Source organism: Apteryx mantelli, chromosome 2 (genome assembly GCF_036417845.1).
Source record: "Apteryx mantelli isolate bAptMan1 chromosome 2, bAptMan1.hap1, whole genome shotgun sequence".
NCBI lineage: Eukaryota > Metazoa > Chordata > Aves > Apterygiformes > Apterygidae > Apteryx > Apteryx mantelli.
The window spans coordinates 32,117,932-32,136,099 of NC_089979.1; the positions used below are offsets into that span (position 1 = coordinate 32,117,932).

An 18,168-nucleotide genomic window follows, 5' to 3' on the forward strand; every position below is an offset into this window, starting at 1 on the left:
GAGAGTACTCAGGGCACAGCCCATCAGCAGAGCAAAGGATGGGACCAGCACTGAGTCACTGCATTGCAAATGCAAGAGATATGGGTTTTCTATGAAAGCATAAGAAGGGAAACAATAAATGCACAAGACTTGATTGTCTGGTATGAGTGAATATGTACATATGTGAGTATGTGTGTGTGCATATGCAGGTAAGGAACCTAATCATTCAGCTACTATCATTTGTAGTTCAGAAGAAAGTAGGGAGATAGCATGGGACTGAATAAGGATATACATTGCCATTTAGGAAGAAAAGGAAAACGGAATATACGTGTGTTTTGAGCTTCATTACCCTACAATCATATGACTACCACTTGAAGAAACCTTCTCAGTCCTCGAGGAGTGAGCCATAGGACAGGCACACCAGTTATGGGTTGAAGGCAGAGCACAGAGGAATAGACAGAAGGGATTTAAAATAGCTTGGTGAATTAAGAGTCTAAGATAGTTTTGTCTTAGAGGACATACAAATGGGAAGGAGTAATATTTGTCTGAAATGCCAACAAATTAAAATAAACAGTATTCACAAAAAAAATCATGATATTTCTTTAACCAGTCTGGATAGATTGGTCTGAATTAGCCAAAGGTCTGAGACAGATCTTTCTCACACCTTCTCTTTAAAGTGAATACAACTTTTGAATCTAGGAAGCTGTTTCATGACTCATGAAATAATTTAGGTTGTAAGGGACCTCTGGAGGTCATCTAGTCCAACCCCCTGCTCAGTCCTCTCCCCCCACACCTTCCAGACTTGTGCAAGTGCCATGCTAATCTCTGTATTGTTCCAATTTTAGTATGTCTGCTGCTGAAGCAAGCATGAGTTTCATTAGAAGATATAAAGGCTTTGTAACCAATTTCTGCCATCTCCCCCATTATCCACTTGTGTTATATTATCATTATGTTCTGGTCTTTCTCTCAGTCCACAACTTTCAGTGGCTTCCTGCATTGCAACAAAGTCTTCACAATCCCCTCCAGCATCCCAGGAGAAATCTTTACATCAGCTTGGACACTTGATTGTGTATGTGTCCTCTGCTTTTCTCAGAACTCCCCTGTCTGCTGGTGTTGCGGATTCCTCCTTATGCATTTCTTCACACTCTGTCTGACCTGCTCTGCACTCCAGAAATTTTTTCCCCGAAACATTGCTCAATTGCTCTTGGAAAAGCGTGATTTCCTTCTCCTTCCAGAAGATGCCCCCTGATTGAGTGCAGCAGCATTGTTCTCTGCTGTCTCTTGAAAGGAACATAATGCCTATTAGCACAGAGTAACTATAAATGAAGAGATTAAAATTATACATTCAACGTGTTAACAGATATATTCACAACATTGATCTGAAAAGTTATTCATTAGGGTCTGGCCATGGTTTTGGAAATTACTCAGGATGGTTTTATAACAGTCAAAGTTAAGGTGCTGTGTGTGAGGCTTTGGGGTTTGGACATCTTTTCCACAGCTCTCTTTGCACTTTTCAGTTACAGCATTCAGCTCTTCTGACAGCAGGACTTGGGTGGGCTGATGGTTGCTGGATGCTGTAATAGGAGGAGGTTGGCAGGATAAAGAATGATAAACTCACTTGTCAGCAGTCTCTCTGGCTTTCTTGACAGGCTGTATTTTTTTACCTCTGCATCTTTTTCCTCATGTAGTCCTCAGTAATTTCTCTGGGGTGGGTTAATTGATCTTGTATTTGTTTACTGTTGCAGTACTTACCTCTGCCTGACATGGAACCCCACTAGGCCAGACAAACTCATTTTGTATCTATTATCCCCTGCTTCGTTCTGTTGCTTCCCTCAGCTGAAAAGAATTCTCCGCAAATTGTTTGCATGTTGGTGGCAACGAAGATGGAAGACCAAAGAAAATAAAGAAGAGATCCACAGTAAATGTTGAAAATGGGGTCCTTCCAGCATGTGGGGTGGAAAATAAGGCAGCAAGTACCACGAGGTAGCTAGAGAAGGAAAAGTATAGGCGAGCAGATCTCCAGGGAGACTCAGGAATGAGAGCTGGAGGAAGAGCTTAGACAACACCTCAAGAGGGAGCAGACTTAAGGCTGCATGTACAGTGGGACACTTTCCTTGAAAAACAAATTCCTGGCTGAGGTGACTCAAAATGTCTCAGTAGTGTGGGCTTGTGTTTGTGGCCTTAAGATGAAGAGAGAATAATTTATGTTGTCTTTAATGTTGTGGCACTGGCAAAACTGCTCCTCCAATCCTCCTGAGCAGCTGAGGACACACAGATCGAGCATGTCATCTAGACCAGTAAAAATAGTGACCACAGTCCTGCTGCTTGACTGCCTGGGCACATTTTGCCTTGTGCTCACTCTTTGCCCTCTGCTGTGGAGCACCCGCTCTCAGGCTCGCAAGAGGCAGCATCGTGCTGTAAACCCAGAGGGCACAACCGTGAAGAGCAGGGAGGCCAAAACAGAGCCATGGCACTATTTAATGTGCAGAAATACTATGTCCTAAAACAGCGCTGGTTATTTTGACCAACTCGGGTTATATACAGACTTTTGGATATCTACCTTGGACTAATCTGTGGTGTGCTCAATGGTCCTGGGTCCCTGAGTGTCAGACCGGGGCATAGTTTAAGGACTCTGTAGGGCCATTTTGCACCTGCATTTCCTTCTTGTGTGAACCAAATTATTGTGTAAGGATGATGTTCACTCAGGTTTCCCATGGCATGGAGTGGAGATATTGTTACGACATGTTCTTGGATCAGGGAGCTAAAAAGTACTCTTGGGTACTGCTGGTCAGACAGGGCCTTAATGCTCCATCAGCTCATAGTTTATTTGTGGCCACTCTCTCTTTGACATCGTCAGCATTTGATGTTTCTTACTCTTGCAACATCTTTTGATTTCTTATTAGTTTTCTACAGTTGTATTAACAACATTTTTCCACAATAAATTTTACAGTGTTATTTCTTCTCCATATTTCTGTTTTTCTCTTTCTTTTTTTAAGTTTGTTTGGCATTATTTCTTCATCCTTCCTAGTGATTGCATCTTCCTCATTGCTTTGCTTGGGAATTCTTTTGTTTGTAGAAATTCAGGAAATTTTGCTTGCTTTACCTCAGAGTCTGGATGTTGGCATAGAAAATGACTCACTGTTGGTCTTTCCTTGCTTATTCTGGTTACAAAGTAATTTTCCAGATTTGTGCCATGCCTTGAGTACTCCTGTTTTTACTTCTAATTTTTGTCACAGGGCTCTGAATTTCTATTCTTTTGCACTGCAGGTGCGTTCAGAATCATTGCCTTTTGTGCCCATTTGCCTGCTAATTACCCATTCTAATGCAAACCTACACAGGTCCCATCTAAATGGGCTCAAAATACACTCCCTTAAGGCTACCCGAGGCAAGATCACAGCCTGACTTAGGTAAAATTTCACCTAAGTGAATTTCACCTATTTCATTATAGTTCTGTACACTTCAGCGAACTTGAGTAGCTGTGTAAAAGGCCTCTGCAGAAAAACATAGCAGATCAGGGGTTATGTGTAATTTTCCCTTGTGATTTATATATTTTAAGATTAGATCTAGCATTTTGAGAAATGCTGTTTGAAGTTGTTAATTAGGTTTGCCTCAACAAACTAAAACAGACAGAGCTAATTGGTTAAGATTGTAGCAAAAAGATATTGACCTCTCGCTGTCAAATGTCTTGGGGTATGTGTTTGTTTAGATCTGTTCTTCTGGTTTTTTGGAGGGGGGCAAATTAAAGCATGCATCGTATCACTGAGATAGTGAGGATTACTTTTTTATCATTTGGGAGTAGCATCCCTATCTCCAATCTACTGATGTTAATGGGTGTTTTTTTACTAAATATTTCTGTATTCATTCTACTTGCATTTCTGACAGGAAGAACATTGTCAGGTAAGTTTTCAACTTTTTCATGAATGAAACTGAATAGGAACCTTTTCATAGCATCACAGCATCTATATGTACACAGCAATTTAATAAACTCTCACAATCCATACAGTTTACTGGCAAACCTGATTCATTTTATGAATAATTTTAGTTGGATCTTGGGAGAAAAATGTTCGTATGAGCAGCATGAGCAATAAATTTCCAGACAGAAACATGGAGGAGGGAGAGTATGTATAGACATAGTCTGTGGGGGCCTGTGACTTCACCACATTTCACACGATAAGAGGGTTCACTTCAGGAGCTGGTAACTGGATAAAGACTTGAAAGACCGGGCTGCAGGAAGCGGGGATGGTGATTCAACACATGGCTGTCTTCCCTCCGAGTCATCGTTGAACCAGTGCCCTGATGTGATCATAGTGGGAATTGGATTAGAAGAGATGCTGTTTCTTGGGATGAGATTTGAAACTTGGGTCGTGACCACTTGATGTCATTAAGTGTTACGTGCCATTTCTGTGTGAGAGCATGGATTTCAGGTTCTGCATCTGGGCTGATTTCCCGTTTGGTTACTTGTATTTTGCAATCTAACCTCTCTTTGCAGTTTTGACTGAATGCACCATTCTTCATTTCTGCCCCTACTTTGTGTCATATAGTGCTGTGAACTGTGCTACCCCTCTGCCCTGCCTCGACTGTGAAGCGACTGCATTGTAGTGCTCAGTGAAGTGCTGCTTCTGCATAGTATTTAACCCAAAAGTTTACACAGCTGCTAAATCACTGAAATTAGAAGAAACACCATACTCTTTTTTTTTCTGTAAGTACCATTTGATCGGCTTACCAGAAGAAAAAAACAACAAACCCTATGTTAGGGTGTTAATAGTATTATTTGGTAACTGTAGGGATCTATATATATTCAAAGATGGTACATATGGTACCTAACCAAGCCGACACCTGCCAACCTCGCCTGTGCGAGGCAGCCGCTCAGGTTACAGCTTGGAAAAGGCACTTTGTGAAATGCTGCCTTTATTGTTTTTGATGAGAGTAAATGTCACAACAAAGATTAAAATGATAAAATTACACTTGCGACCTGAAAGCAGGCAGACAGCACCCAGAGTAGAAACGCGGATCAAGCGCGGAGAGGGCCCATCTAGTCAAAAAAAAAAAAAAAAAAAAGACGGGGGGGGGAAATAGGCAGGGGGGCGGGCGGCGCCGCTGGCCCTGGCCCGCCGGCGGCGGCGGCCGTTAACTGTCCGTCGCGCGCGCCGTGGCGCAGGGCCGGGCGCGGGCGGCAGCCGGCGCCCTCCTCCCAGGGAGCCGCTCCGGGCGGCCGCCCTGGCCCGCCGGCTTCTGCCGGCGCCGTGCGGCGCTTCCCGGCGGCTTCGTCCCGGCCCCCCGCGGCCGTGCCGCAGCCAGCGCCCGCCCTCCCGCCGCGGCGCCACCGCGGGCCCTGCGGCGGCCGCTAGATGCCGCCCTGACCAACGGCTTGGCGGGCGGCGGCGGCCGGGCGGCGGCGGCCGGGCGGCGGCGGCCGGGCGGCGGCGGCCGGGCGGCGGCGGCCGGGCGGCGGCGGCCGGGCGGCGGCGGCGCGGGGCCGCGCTAACCGTCGCAGCCGGCGCTTGTCCTTTCCTGGCCGCTTTCCGTCTGTTTTGTGCCAAACTAAAAATGACGGCTGCGAGACATAAGCGTCTCAAGGTACGGTGCTTACAGCCGCCCCTTGCTTAATACGTGGAATACTTTTTCTCTTTTTTTCCCCACCCCAATTACCTGCTGAAAGGCTGGTTGATCCTCGTGGTGTTTTCCAGAAGGGGCAATGTGTTATTTTATTCCTTTGAAGGATCCCCCATACAAGCCCATGGATGGAGCTGCAGCGCTCGTGGGCTGTCAGGGTGCTGCGTGGGCTGGGGGCTCCCTGGGGGCTCCTGGTGGCGGCAGGGCCTCGACGCTGGGGCCTGTCCCACCACCTGGTGGGGGAGCACAGCAGGTCCAGAGAAGGTGGCCGGGTTCAACCAAGAGCAGGGATGGCCAGGCCAGGTCACAGTGATGAAGCAGGTCTGAGTCAAGCCAGGAAGTCAGTCTGCAGGTTGGGGTTAGGATCAGCTCCCGTGATGGCTGGGCAGGGCTGTGGTGACGGGGTCGAGCTGAGGCCAGGCTGGGCAGTCACCCTGCGGGTTGTGGTCCATGGCCAGACAGGACACTGCTACAGCGCTGTTGGGGCAGGGACTGACGGCCCTGGGGCCGAGCTGAAATGGGGTCCTGGTGCCATGGGCAAGGGGTTGGGGGAGGCCCCAGATGAGACTGTTAGGGCCCTGACACTGGCACAGACTCATTGTACTCCATGGGGGCCACCTCACATTGACAGAGAGGTAGCTGCAACATGATAAAAACACCAATGACTAAAACTTAGTGCTCTTCTTCAGTAGGAGGCATCTCAAATGACCATTCTTTAAGACATACAGACAATTAACAACCCACAAATTGATTAAAGCAAGTAGTTTGGATATTAAATTTCAGTAGCAATGGCCTGTGTTGCCCTTTTAAAGTTCAGATGTGCCAGCTTTCCCTCATGGAGCATTCTCCTTAAAATAACGGATGCATTGCCTGCGTGGTTTTTGGGAGCAAAATCATCTGAAGAACATGCTGTAGCTGACTGTCTGTGTACATTCGCTGGGGAAAAAAATCAAGAGCAGCTTAGTCCATGTGTCAAGCCTGGCTCTCAAGGGGGCCAAGGCCACTGAGATTTGGGATTATTCACATTTCTAAGCCAGTTTGCAAGAAAAAATTGTTAAGGGGGCTAAAGGAGTATAAAAAAGTGTTGTGTAGTTTTTTCTTTAAGAGTGGTTGTTATTGCTTAAAAATTGCCCACAAATGTTAATTTAATGTCTATGTGAAATGCTGTATTGTCTGGACTTCTGTATTTGCAAACAGAACAGATAGCAGAAGTTTAGGCACTTCCAGCAGGACATCTTTGCTGTGACCTGGATTGACCCCATGAATGATAAGGGCGGGGGTGAGCAGTATCAAGCTTGGAAACTTTCTCCTCTTATCCGTGGTGAATTAACCCAGCAAAACTGCTTGGATTCTCTGCTGAGATTGCCACGTGGTTCCATCTATAATGTAAACATCTGTCTACTGACTAGCTGCGCTGAAACAACCATTTCATTTTGTATAGGCTACCAAACAGCTGTCAGATGGGAATAACTTTGTTTTTCACAGGTCTCAGCCAATGTCCTAGATGCAGGAGGTTCTGAATGCCTTTATCCTTGCGTGACTCTCCTGTTTTTGGACTGGATCGTTCTCTGCTATGTGTTTTCAGTCTCTTACTAGGCTTTTAAATAACCCCCAAGAGTGTGCTGGACATTATCCTCCTATAGAGCTCAAGCAGATTAGACAGGAACACTGAGTTCATTATTTTCTTTTGGTGCAACTTGTTATCCATGTTTAGATCACTAAAGATCCATTCAGTTCTTTTATGCATCTCCTGTCCATTAGTGTCTCATCTCTAAGAGACTCTGTTATAGTAGCTTTGACAGGATGCATTATGCTGTACAAGGTTGTGTGCTAAAATCATCAAACTAGGAAAAGATGATTCCTGTGATAACACTGCAAGCCACTCTCAGGTGACCTTGGATCCCCAAAGAATTTTTTTCTGTCAGCATGGGCATGCAGGTAGCTTTCTAGGTAACAGAAGGCCATGAGTTTGCCTGTGCAGCAAAATATACCACAGACTTGAAAACGTTTGGTTTGGAGAAAGCATGCTCTTCACATTTAGCAAACAAAAGCTCTGCTGAGCAGTCACTGGACTTTTTGAAGTCAAATGGGAATTTCAAACCATTTGAACCTGCAAGAGCAGGCTGTGGCATATATATGAAGGAGCTCTGTGATGTTCATTCTGAAGTTAAAGAAGCAGCCCCATTGAAGAGGTGCTCATACAGATGGGCAGGCTTCAAGACTTTCAAAATTTGAGGTTTGACCCTGGGAGTTATCATTAAGTTCTCTGTAACTCATCCAGGTTATTTGAATTTTTTAGGCTGAAGAGAGGAACCGATGAGCAGGTTCACTTATGACAAAGCTTCTAATTTTGCCTTGAACAGGAGGTATTTAGAAAAACTTTTTTCATGATGTTCTGCTGACACTAGTTGAGTTCAGTGACTGGGAAAAAAACTGGAGAGAAAACACTGGTTGTATTGCGGTCTTGCCAAACCTTTTCAGCCTCCAAAGAAGGTTTATTTTGGCAGAATGTTAAGCAATGTTTTTTGGTTTGCTTTTCATTTGCTGAGGGTGTTGGGAAAGAAGCTCCTTCCCAAACAGTGACCTATAAATATTTCACTTCTATACAACTAAAATGTCTCTGAGTAGATGGTGAATAAGTGACCAAAAATGGGCTTTTACCAAACCTGTGGAATTCATTTGAACTTTGCCAGGTGTTTGGATGTAAGACTGTGAGGTCCCATTTTTAGCAGCTTATATACTTTGCCAATAATATGTGAAGTGTTTCGTTGTCTAATACACTGTAGTTGGCACACATCATTTTGCAGACAAAGAGCAATGGCTTAAGATGTTTGCTGATTCCAAGTGCTATTGTAGCCATGAAATGATGTGTGGTGTATAAGACAAATGTGTAAGGATGAAAGAGCTCATAGAGCAAATATAAGATACTTTCAAGTATATGATAAGTAAAACCATAAATTGTTAAGTAACATCAGTATTTTGATTTTTGTCTCCTCTTATAAATGCCAGGAGTAAAAAATAAATAGAGACTCACCTTCAACTCACCCAAGATGTATGAGTAGTCCTTGGGACAGATAAAGAGCTCATTTATTTAGAGGCTGCAAAATAACCTGGAATCTTTAGTGTAAGGTCAAATTTTTCACAAATTAGACATTAGTTTGAGTGGACAAGCTTACACAACCAACTGCATACTCGCACAAATTCCCAATATTCTGTGAAGACAAATTGCGGGTCAGTACTGAAATGGTTAGTGCAAGATTCTGGTTGGCCAAAAAGGCCTTTGTGTGTATTTTTATGGATTTTTTTTTCCTGTGGTGTTTTCTAAGTTTTCATCTTTCCAGAAAAAATTAAAATGCTTGCAGCTTTGTCCTACCTGCTTTTTTCTTGTAAAACTTTGTGAGAACAAAGCTTTAATGTGTTGCTTTGCAGTATAGCAGTGTGTAAGTATATACTTCATTATGTGTACGTGTTTTGCTGAGGCAGGGTCTAGAGATGAAAAGTGACCGACTAGTTACACCTGCGACTCCCCAGGCACGGAACTGAGTGTGTTGCAAGAGTGGCGAAGTTTGCCATGGCAGTGCTTGCAGCAGCCTGGGTGGTCTGCCCTCGTGGCCTTAGCAGCCCGCCTGGAGAACTGGCAGGAGCGACCCGCCCCAGAGACCTCAGTCCCCAGGCAGGCTCTGTAACAGGCCCACCAAGGAGTCATGCGGCTGCTACCCAGCTGCAGAGAGCAGGGCAGCTCAGGGAGATCTGCTGTGCGTCACCACTTTTAATCCAGAAAAAATACGAGCCCCACGTATCAAAAAGCGTGGAGAGGAGAAAGTTAGACTTTGGTGGACTCTGGTGTGTTCGTGGTGGTTCTGCCGGTGCTTGGGACCTCCTTCTGATGCATTTTCTTTAGAGAGCTCATGAAGCTCTGTGCTTGAACAAGAAAGCATGTCATTTGTCACTGTGCCGAGTTTCAATATTTGTCATAGTTTTCCCCTTGAGGTGTTTTAGGAGTGTAGAGGGTGATTTTAATGAAATTTTTATTATTATTTTTAGTGCATTTTCTGTGCTCTAAGCAGTGACTGAATAAACATTTCAAAGACAGTCCCTTCTCCCAGGGGACTGGGGTATAATATTAGCCATCTGAGCAAGAAGTGATTAGACAAGCCAGTGAGGAAGACAGGGTGACGGGGGGACAAGGTAAAAGTAAAACTGTATATTTGCTTAAATCAGAGGCTCATAATGGCTCCTTAGTTCCAGGGGGTCAGTAGTCCCAAATAAATGTTTCCTTTTTAAGGTATTCTTATGTCTGTGGAGAAAAAATAGAAAGTAGAATATTTGAAATGTCTGAATTCAGTGTTTTCTCATTGTCAAAGAAATAGGCACTTCCAAGAGATGCATTTTTGCCTTTAAAAGAAAACCAAAAAGCCTCTGAAGAGCCCAAATCATTTGAAGAAAATGACGAAAATAAAGCTTTTCACTGAATTTAAGTCTCATTAAGCCGATGATTTTGTTGCTAGTTTCACTTTTAGTGACTACATTGAGATCATTCATTTTTATTCCTGACATGGGAGTCGTGAAGCGATTGCTGTGGCACTGATGGTGTAGCAGTAGGACCAGAGGATTCCTATGTAAACTTTCTTTTTGCATTTGCTGCTTAACTTCCCTTTTGAAGAAACTGTCTTATTGGGAGCAAGTGGCATAAACAGGTATAGATCCAGCAATGGTTTTAGGCTGTTAACAGTTTGACATGGCATTATGTAATTTTTATTCTCTCACCTTCCACAGTGGAGTCCTCCTGTTTTATGCTGGGCATTTGGATTCTCCATGCGGTGGATGGAGAGAAACTTTTCATGGAGATCCATAGTGGTCAGCAGTTTGACTATGGAAATCTATGCTTAAAACAGATATAGATTTAGGGAGGTCTTAGAGTGCCCTAACTATTAGCCTGTCATCTACTTTGCTTGTTGGGCAGAAAGTAATTCAGTATTGTCTAGCTTTTGATTATAATATGCCATGATTAGGATATTTATATAGGCTAAGGATAGCAGAAAAATTCACTGGTACATTTCTGAATGGTCTAACCCCAAATGCATCAGGATTCGTTACTAGTGCCCTCTGAACAGTGTGGTAAAAATAAACATATCTGTTTGGACTGTATGGAATGTCCTCTAAATAGCCATTGAAAACACGAACAGAAGTAAATTTTGGTTATTATTAATAAGCTGGTGTTTGATTTTGAACTACTGATCAAATGAGAGAAATGTCTGATTATTAGTTTCTATCAGTAATCACCTAAATGAAATTTTATTAAAATGCTTGTGAAGACTGGAAAAGACCTTAAGATAAATCTTGTGAAAATATGCAATCTGCATGAACTGAAATAGGAAACCCAGAATCCCAGCTGCCTAAAACACAAACCTGTACAGTGCAGAGAAAGAAGTTACAGTTTAGAGAGCCAGGAATTTGAGACATAATTCAATATCCCTTCATCTTTTTTCTAAAACATCAGCATGTATTAGAAATGATAAGGCACATCTGTATTTGTGCCTTTATAAGTGCACATCATCTTAGGTCTAGGAGTGCAGAGTGCAAAAATAAATTTTTCCTATGTTGCATTTTAATCAGAATAAAATGACTTTTAAGAGTCACACAGTGCTCGTAACAAGATACCCAGTGCTGCTTCAGCAGAACTTGCATGTATTGTTAGAAAGAGGTATACACTTCGAAAGGAAACATTGACAGCCCCATAGTTACAGTGATATTGTAAGGCATTGCTATATAATGATTATCTTTTATATCATTCTTACAACCTTGGCACACATTGTTTATGCTCAAGAATTTAATTTCCTTAGTTTTATATTTTTACAGTCCTTAAAATTTGCCATATATCCAAGAATGAATCCAGGCAATTAAATAATTTCATAAAACTATGAGGGGGGCAAAATTATTAGAAAGCAGAACATTTGTATCAGCATTTTATTTACAATACTGTCTGTTCTCTCAGTGTACACTCACAGCTCCCCATTGTCATTAATGGGAATTACACATACTGAAGTTGAGCAGAATTAAACTTCCACAATTAGCAGATAATGAACAGATAAATGTAGTGTCTCTGTGCTCTGTAAATTATATATTTGTCTTAAAGAGAGTTTTCAGAAGCCCTGTTTGTGATTCTTTTTTTGGATAAATATCTTGTTCTTACCTTGTATTATTTTTATTCAGTCTATAGTTTTTGGAAACAGTAATATGCTTTATGGTCACTGATTTTTTTTAACTGAATCTACATGTTCGCATGAAATATTCTTATATTTCAAGGTAACTTGGAAATGCAGTCCATTTCTTTGGTGTAGCTAATACTGCTGTGGACTCTTAGTACTGCAATGGTGTTAATTCTTCCCAGTCTCTGATATGCTGGTCTAGCTTGCACAAGCAATTTGAAAGGGCCAGGAGCACAGCACCACCTGCGTTGTGGGGAAATAGCATCTGATAATCTCCCAATCTTACAGTCTGCCCTCCTGCCTATGAAGAGCAATAGCAGACTAGATTCAGGTCTATTTATGGGTGACTATTTTTGAAAAATAATAAGTCAAAGAAATAAATCAGCACAGATCTTACATGACATTTTACATGCTTTGATTTGTTCATTGCTGTAGCATGACAGATAGAAAAGGAAGTATACTTTGTGTTTTGCTGCTGGGAACAGGCTTAAGCTTATTTCGTTAATTATAGTACATTTCTGTCATTTCTCTACCTTACGCTTCTAATTCCAGACACATTCTACCACTTTTTTTTTTTTTCAAAATCCACAGATTTTGTACTCATCAGTTCCTACTTATATAAGTTCATCTTCTTCTTTTGCACCTTGTATCTGTCTTGCAGTTCAGTTCCTATTTAGTCCTTACTGTGGAGGAAGGCCTTACTGACTTCAACAGATGGTCTCCCTGAACCAAAACTCTTGGATATGGCATACTGAGAACATGATGTCTGTTAAGAAATTCAGCTGAAATTACTGTGTTTGTTTTTCTGGTCACAATCTGAAATTTTAAGCCAGAATCTTTCTCTTTATCACCAGTCAGGTCCTCTGAAACTGCTCTTTGCATTTGCTTTTTTTCTGGAGCCTCTTCCTTCTCATCTGTCCATTTGGATGATGGTCGGAGTAGTAGAGGGAGACTGCAAACTCAGTACCTGCCTTTCAGAGGCCAAGGAAGGAGAACTAGGAATGCATTTGTGACTCCCTTGACTAACAGGATCAAAAAAGGCTACTATTGATTGGCTTGTGTGCTGCCTCAGCAGCTGAAAGATGCCCTCTTTATTCAAATGATGGACTGTGGAGTGGAGATACCCTGTTCGCATGTACACATAATACATGTGCTATAGAGTTGGGGGAAGTGAGATCCTATGTTTGTTTTTATACCCAGAATCTGCTCTGTTAAGCTGCCAGGTTCCTTACTGATTTCCTTCAGTGCAGAAGCATGTGTTCTGCAGGTGTTTTGCTAAAATTATGGTTTATTGTAAAGTACAGATCTTATCCTGCTTTTTTTTTTTTAAATGCTATGTTGATGTGTGGAATCATATAAGTAATTATTAATAACCAACAATTAACAGCAAAACAAGATGCCCATACTTTTGATTGGGATTTAAGTCTTAGAATAATCTTTTGCTGAGCCATGCAACAAGCTTCTTTTGTGTGATCATTTGAATCATCACTAATAAAGTTGACACACCCATGATGTTGTTTTTGGCTTTGATACCTGGAGGACTTAACTGAAGCTGCTGGAGGATTTGGGTGTGAGCTGCATCTCACTGCATCATACGACACTGGGACAGTAGTTGCCTTGGGGAAACATGAGAAAATCAACACTGGCATCATCACTGTTCTCTTCACTCCCACTGTGCTTCTGCTCTGGTTCCTTTCAGCTTCATGCTTTTCCTCAATGCAACAACAGGAGAACTCAGTCTGTGCAGAAAAAAAAAAAGACTAAAGATGGCTTGATCTCCATTTTTAAAATATATATCTGAGCAAAAATAGATGATACTTCAGGGTTCTTTACTTTGGCAGATTGGGTTTACAAAATCTGAAGGCTGGACATTTAAAGCTAATTAGATTTAACCTGGGAATAAATTGAAAAATAAGCTAAGCAAGGGTAAGTAATTATTGGAAAATTACTAAGGTACATAATGGACTATCTACTACAAGAAGTCTCTAAAACAAGGTTTTATGCCTTTCTAAAAGATATGTCCTGTAAATCAACCAGAAGTTGTAGCCTGTGTAATCAGGAGGCCAGTCTAAATAGTCATAATGATTTGTTGTACCACAGAAGAGAAATATGGGAGAAGGGACTTGTTGCTCCTCTCTTTTAAAGTACTAACATGTTGTGGCTTTTTTCTCAAATAAACATTATTATTAAAAATGGGTCATATCTTAACAAGAATGGTAAATGTTTAAACTCTGCAGGTTTTTCCTGTATTTCATTACTAAATGAAAAGGTAAGCTCTCTTCAGTGAAAACAGCCATATTAATAACTTCTAATTGTTAAAAATTATTAAAATGTGCTGGTTTGCAGTGTTGAGAGAGTTTGTTCAGGAGGTAGGGTAGGAGAGGAATACTGTCTCCCTCCCTTGTTTTTTAAACTGTCCAGGTCCTCACTTCAAACTTGGGGCATGCCTTGCTGACCAGAAGTCAAAGACTTCCTTTCTCCTTCTGCACTCAGCTCGTGAAGCAGGATTATTGGATCTCCTGAATCACTGTAGTGATGTTAATATGGAATTGTGTTTGTGACATTGTCTTCTCTACCAGATGGGGAGGAGGACCTAGCATCAGCCTAGCTGGTGCCACTGTGGCAGCTGCAGGACTAGACCTGGCTTCTCCCACTGCTTTGGAAGGCAGGCGGAGGTGATACACCAGTGTCTGCCATCAGCCACAAAGTGCCCTGAATTTATTCAGCCCTCTGGAAGCATCTTCTTTGTGTTGAACTGATACTTACATGAGTATACGAATGGTAGAAGGAAGGACAGCCACTGTAATATTAGAATACAAATCAGATAGGAATAACAGATTAGCTTTGCTGCTGGAAAAGTGGCATGACACATTAAAATTCAGGGTTAAACAACCTACAGAAATTAGCTGTATCCCGATGGGTTCTAAATATGATGAATATAACATTGTGGTTACAATACTGATCACCCCGTTAGGCTACTAACAATGAATGTAACTAAAAGAGAGCAGAAAAACCTGAAGGACATAAAACAATAATAATGAAAGACTTCAACTATTCCTATGTAGACAGCGTAAATGTCACATAGGGGTAAAGTAAGGTGGAGCTATTTTTTTTTAGACACCATCAGTGATTTCTTAGAGTTAGTAGCCAAAGAACACAAAAGAGGAGAAACAGCTTTTGATTTAGCCCTGAGTACTGCTTAGGACATGGTCCAAAAGGTAACTAACAAAGAGTCAGTGCAATAGTGATCACCCTGTACTGAAACTCAACATTTTTGTGGGAGAGAAAAAGCCAGAAACAAGCCACCATTGTAAAGTTTAATTTCAAAAATAGATACTAAATAAAACTGAGGAAGCCTGTGTGAAAGGAAATTAAAACAGCCCACATGGTAAGTTTCTTGTAATGCCATGAAGTTTAAGTATAAAGGTTTTTTTAGTTTTTTTTTTTTTTGATAAGTAGCATCCCTTTGCTCTAACTTTCAAAAATAGTTTCTAAACAGACTAAAAAAAGAGTAATAGAAATAAAAGATAATCAAAAAGTGGAAGTCATTCCAAATAAAGAATGTAGAGAAGAGAATAAACTTTTATAAGTTGCGTGTCAAATACCGTAAGGTAGGCCAAAAAGACTTTTTGAAGAAATTTTGCCAAAGGCATAAGAGTAATAAATTAAGTCTTCTCTTTCAAACACCCTAGAAGTAGAAACTCTACTGTGGCATCTGTAAAATCAGTATATGGAAAGAGTGTAATAACAATGCTTGAAAGAAGATAAATATAGCGGAAAATATCAGTCAAATCTTTTTTGTGCTGATATTCATTATGGAGGAGCTCACAAACATTTCCATGCTGCAGCATTTTTTTGCAGGAGGTGAAGCAAATAAATAGTCTCAAATTGAAGCAGAACAGTTTTAGGCCAAAAGTATAACATGATCATTACCAAATTTGGAGGACAGGTGTCGCTTACCCAAGAGTTTATATGAAATTGCCAAATCATTAACTGGAGTATGCGTCCAGGCCTTAGGACTGGAGGATGTAAGGTATCTATTTATGTTGCCAGTCTAGAGTATCTGACTTTGTAGCAGGTAGATTAATAGAAGCTCTAATGGAGAATAGGTGAGTGGGCACAGGGATATATGTCATGAAAGACAGGCAGCATGCTCTTGTAGCCTTGCTTCACAATTCTAATCAGTTTTTCTGAAGGAGTTGGCTTAGGACAGTTGGATGCTGTATACTGCCTCTCCAAAAAACATGGTCCACCACCAACACCATTCCTTTTAGCCATAATTATGCTCAGAAAGTGGGAAAGTTCCCTTCTGAGGAAGACTTGGGGTAGAAATGTCAGTTTGCACAATAGAGGGAGGTTTCCAGCACAGTCTTACTAGGTTAGTCTGGGTACATGGGCCTATTGGTGTCTTTATGAAAAGATATAGAGAGGAGGATGAAGGACAAGGTTGGCCTATTCAGGCAGGAGAATCCTTTGCAGAGCTGTAAAAAAAGATCATGACACTGAATGACTGAAAGATAAAATGGCAGGTGAAACTCTATGTTAATAAATGCAAAATAATGCATCTAGCGAGGAAAACCAGCCCCAACTGAATGTTATTCAATGCTAGGCTCTAAATTAGCTGTTATTGTTCAGGAAAGAGATCTCGAAATAGTTGCAGGCAGGTCCATGCAAACTTTAGCTCACAGCTAGTCAAAAAGGCAGATAAACTTTAGGAATGAGTAGGAAGGGAATAGAGAACTAAACAGAAACCACTGTTGTACCACTGCATATACCAAGGTTGCATGCAGTTTTAGTTCCCTATCTCAGAAAGGACTCTGGAGAACTAGGGAAATGAATAGAATGCACAAAAGTACTAGGCAGGTTTTCAGCTAAGAAATTAAGCTGACTAGGACTTTCTAGTGGTTGTTCTGTATTATTTTATGGGATATATGGAATCATAAATTCCTCTGAAAAATCTGATAGCTTCCACTATACGTAAGGAAAGGAGGCTTCTACAAAGCTTCAGTTCCAGTTTTGTCATATTAATATGGTCAGAACTCTCTGCGGCATGCCAAAAAAACATGCAGTGATTGATGTGACTGATACCTGTATTTTTAATTGGTGGTGCCTGTACTTTTTTAAAATGCCAAAAAAGGCTTTAGAAAATTTAGAAGAGCCCTTCAGTACACCAGAACTTCCAGGAAGAAGACTTACTTAAATATATGATAGATTTCTTGATATTTGTAACAGGCCAGGTAAATAACTGTTCGTTTACTTAAGCATTGACTGGTTTCATAGGAAGCCAATCCAATTAAAAAAAAGCAGGCTCAAAGAATGATAAAAGCATCAAAATGTTTAAATGAAACTTTTCCCCTCAAAAATCTAGTTTGTAATTAGAAGTTACTTTACAAATTGCCTCTCCAATTGGCCTGCAGTTGTGGGATTCACAGTCTCCTCAAGTTGGCTATACTTGAAAAGTTTCATGATTGATGTGTTGTGCCATAACAACCAAGAAAACATGAAGCTCTTAGGGAAACAGTCTAGTGAGCAGCCTGCAATACTTACGAAGCTGTTTCATTATCTCTTAATGTGTAAAGTTATCCTAGACCATCGACGGGGAAAATCCTTGGATTTTTTGACACTCAATGTAATGTTTAATAATCTTTTATTTTAGCGGTTACAAACTAGCTCTAAAATCAATTTGCTAACTGACATTTGATGTGCAAATCCTTAGTTTAAAGATAGAGTACTTTAATGTTAATTTTTGTTAGAAACCAAAGAGAGAGAGAATGGACGGTGAAAAGTGGACATCATGTTCTGTTGAGAAGGGAATAGAGGTGTATTCTCATGCAAGTGTCGTTCTACATTAGCCAGAACTTTATTAACAGTTACCTTAGCTTTCTTTTCTCCTTCTTATGGTTTCTAGGATTTGAAGAGTGAGACTCCCCCTCCTTCCTGTGCAATAAATAGTTAACAACACGGGCATTTTCCATGTCCTAAGGCAGTCCTTTTGAGCTAACAATTAACATAAGAGAGACACCCTGGCAGTTACTGTTTCAGACTGTCTTTCTGCAGACTCAGGAAGCATTCTGGTTCATGTCTGGCAATTTCACACTCAGAAGGAGTGTTTCAGCCAAAAGGACTAGGTTGTTATTATTTCCTTAATGGAAGCATAGATTCTATAGGCTCTGCTAGGATCAGGATGAGGACAATTACCCCAACCTGTGCTTAAGATTTGACTGTTTCACAAATTTAATTGTCAACAGTATCCATCAATCATATATATATGTATATATATGTTTATATAATGAAATCTGTATCATTTGTTTGTTACCCCTGGACTACCAAAAGTTTTAGGAACACATATTGATGTCTGTTGTGTTAA

General features: G+C 41.2%; 1 non-coding gene across 1 annotated transcript; it reads right to left on the reverse strand.

The window, feature by feature from the left end:
- Window positions 1–743: 743 nt before the first annotated feature.
- On the reverse strand, window positions 744–844 carry LOC136991468 (U6 spliceosomal RNA). The gene has a single exon (XR_010883622.1). It is a non-coding gene; the product is annotated as a U6 spliceosomal RNA (small nuclear RNA).
- Window positions 845–18,168: the final 17,324 nt, after the last annotated feature.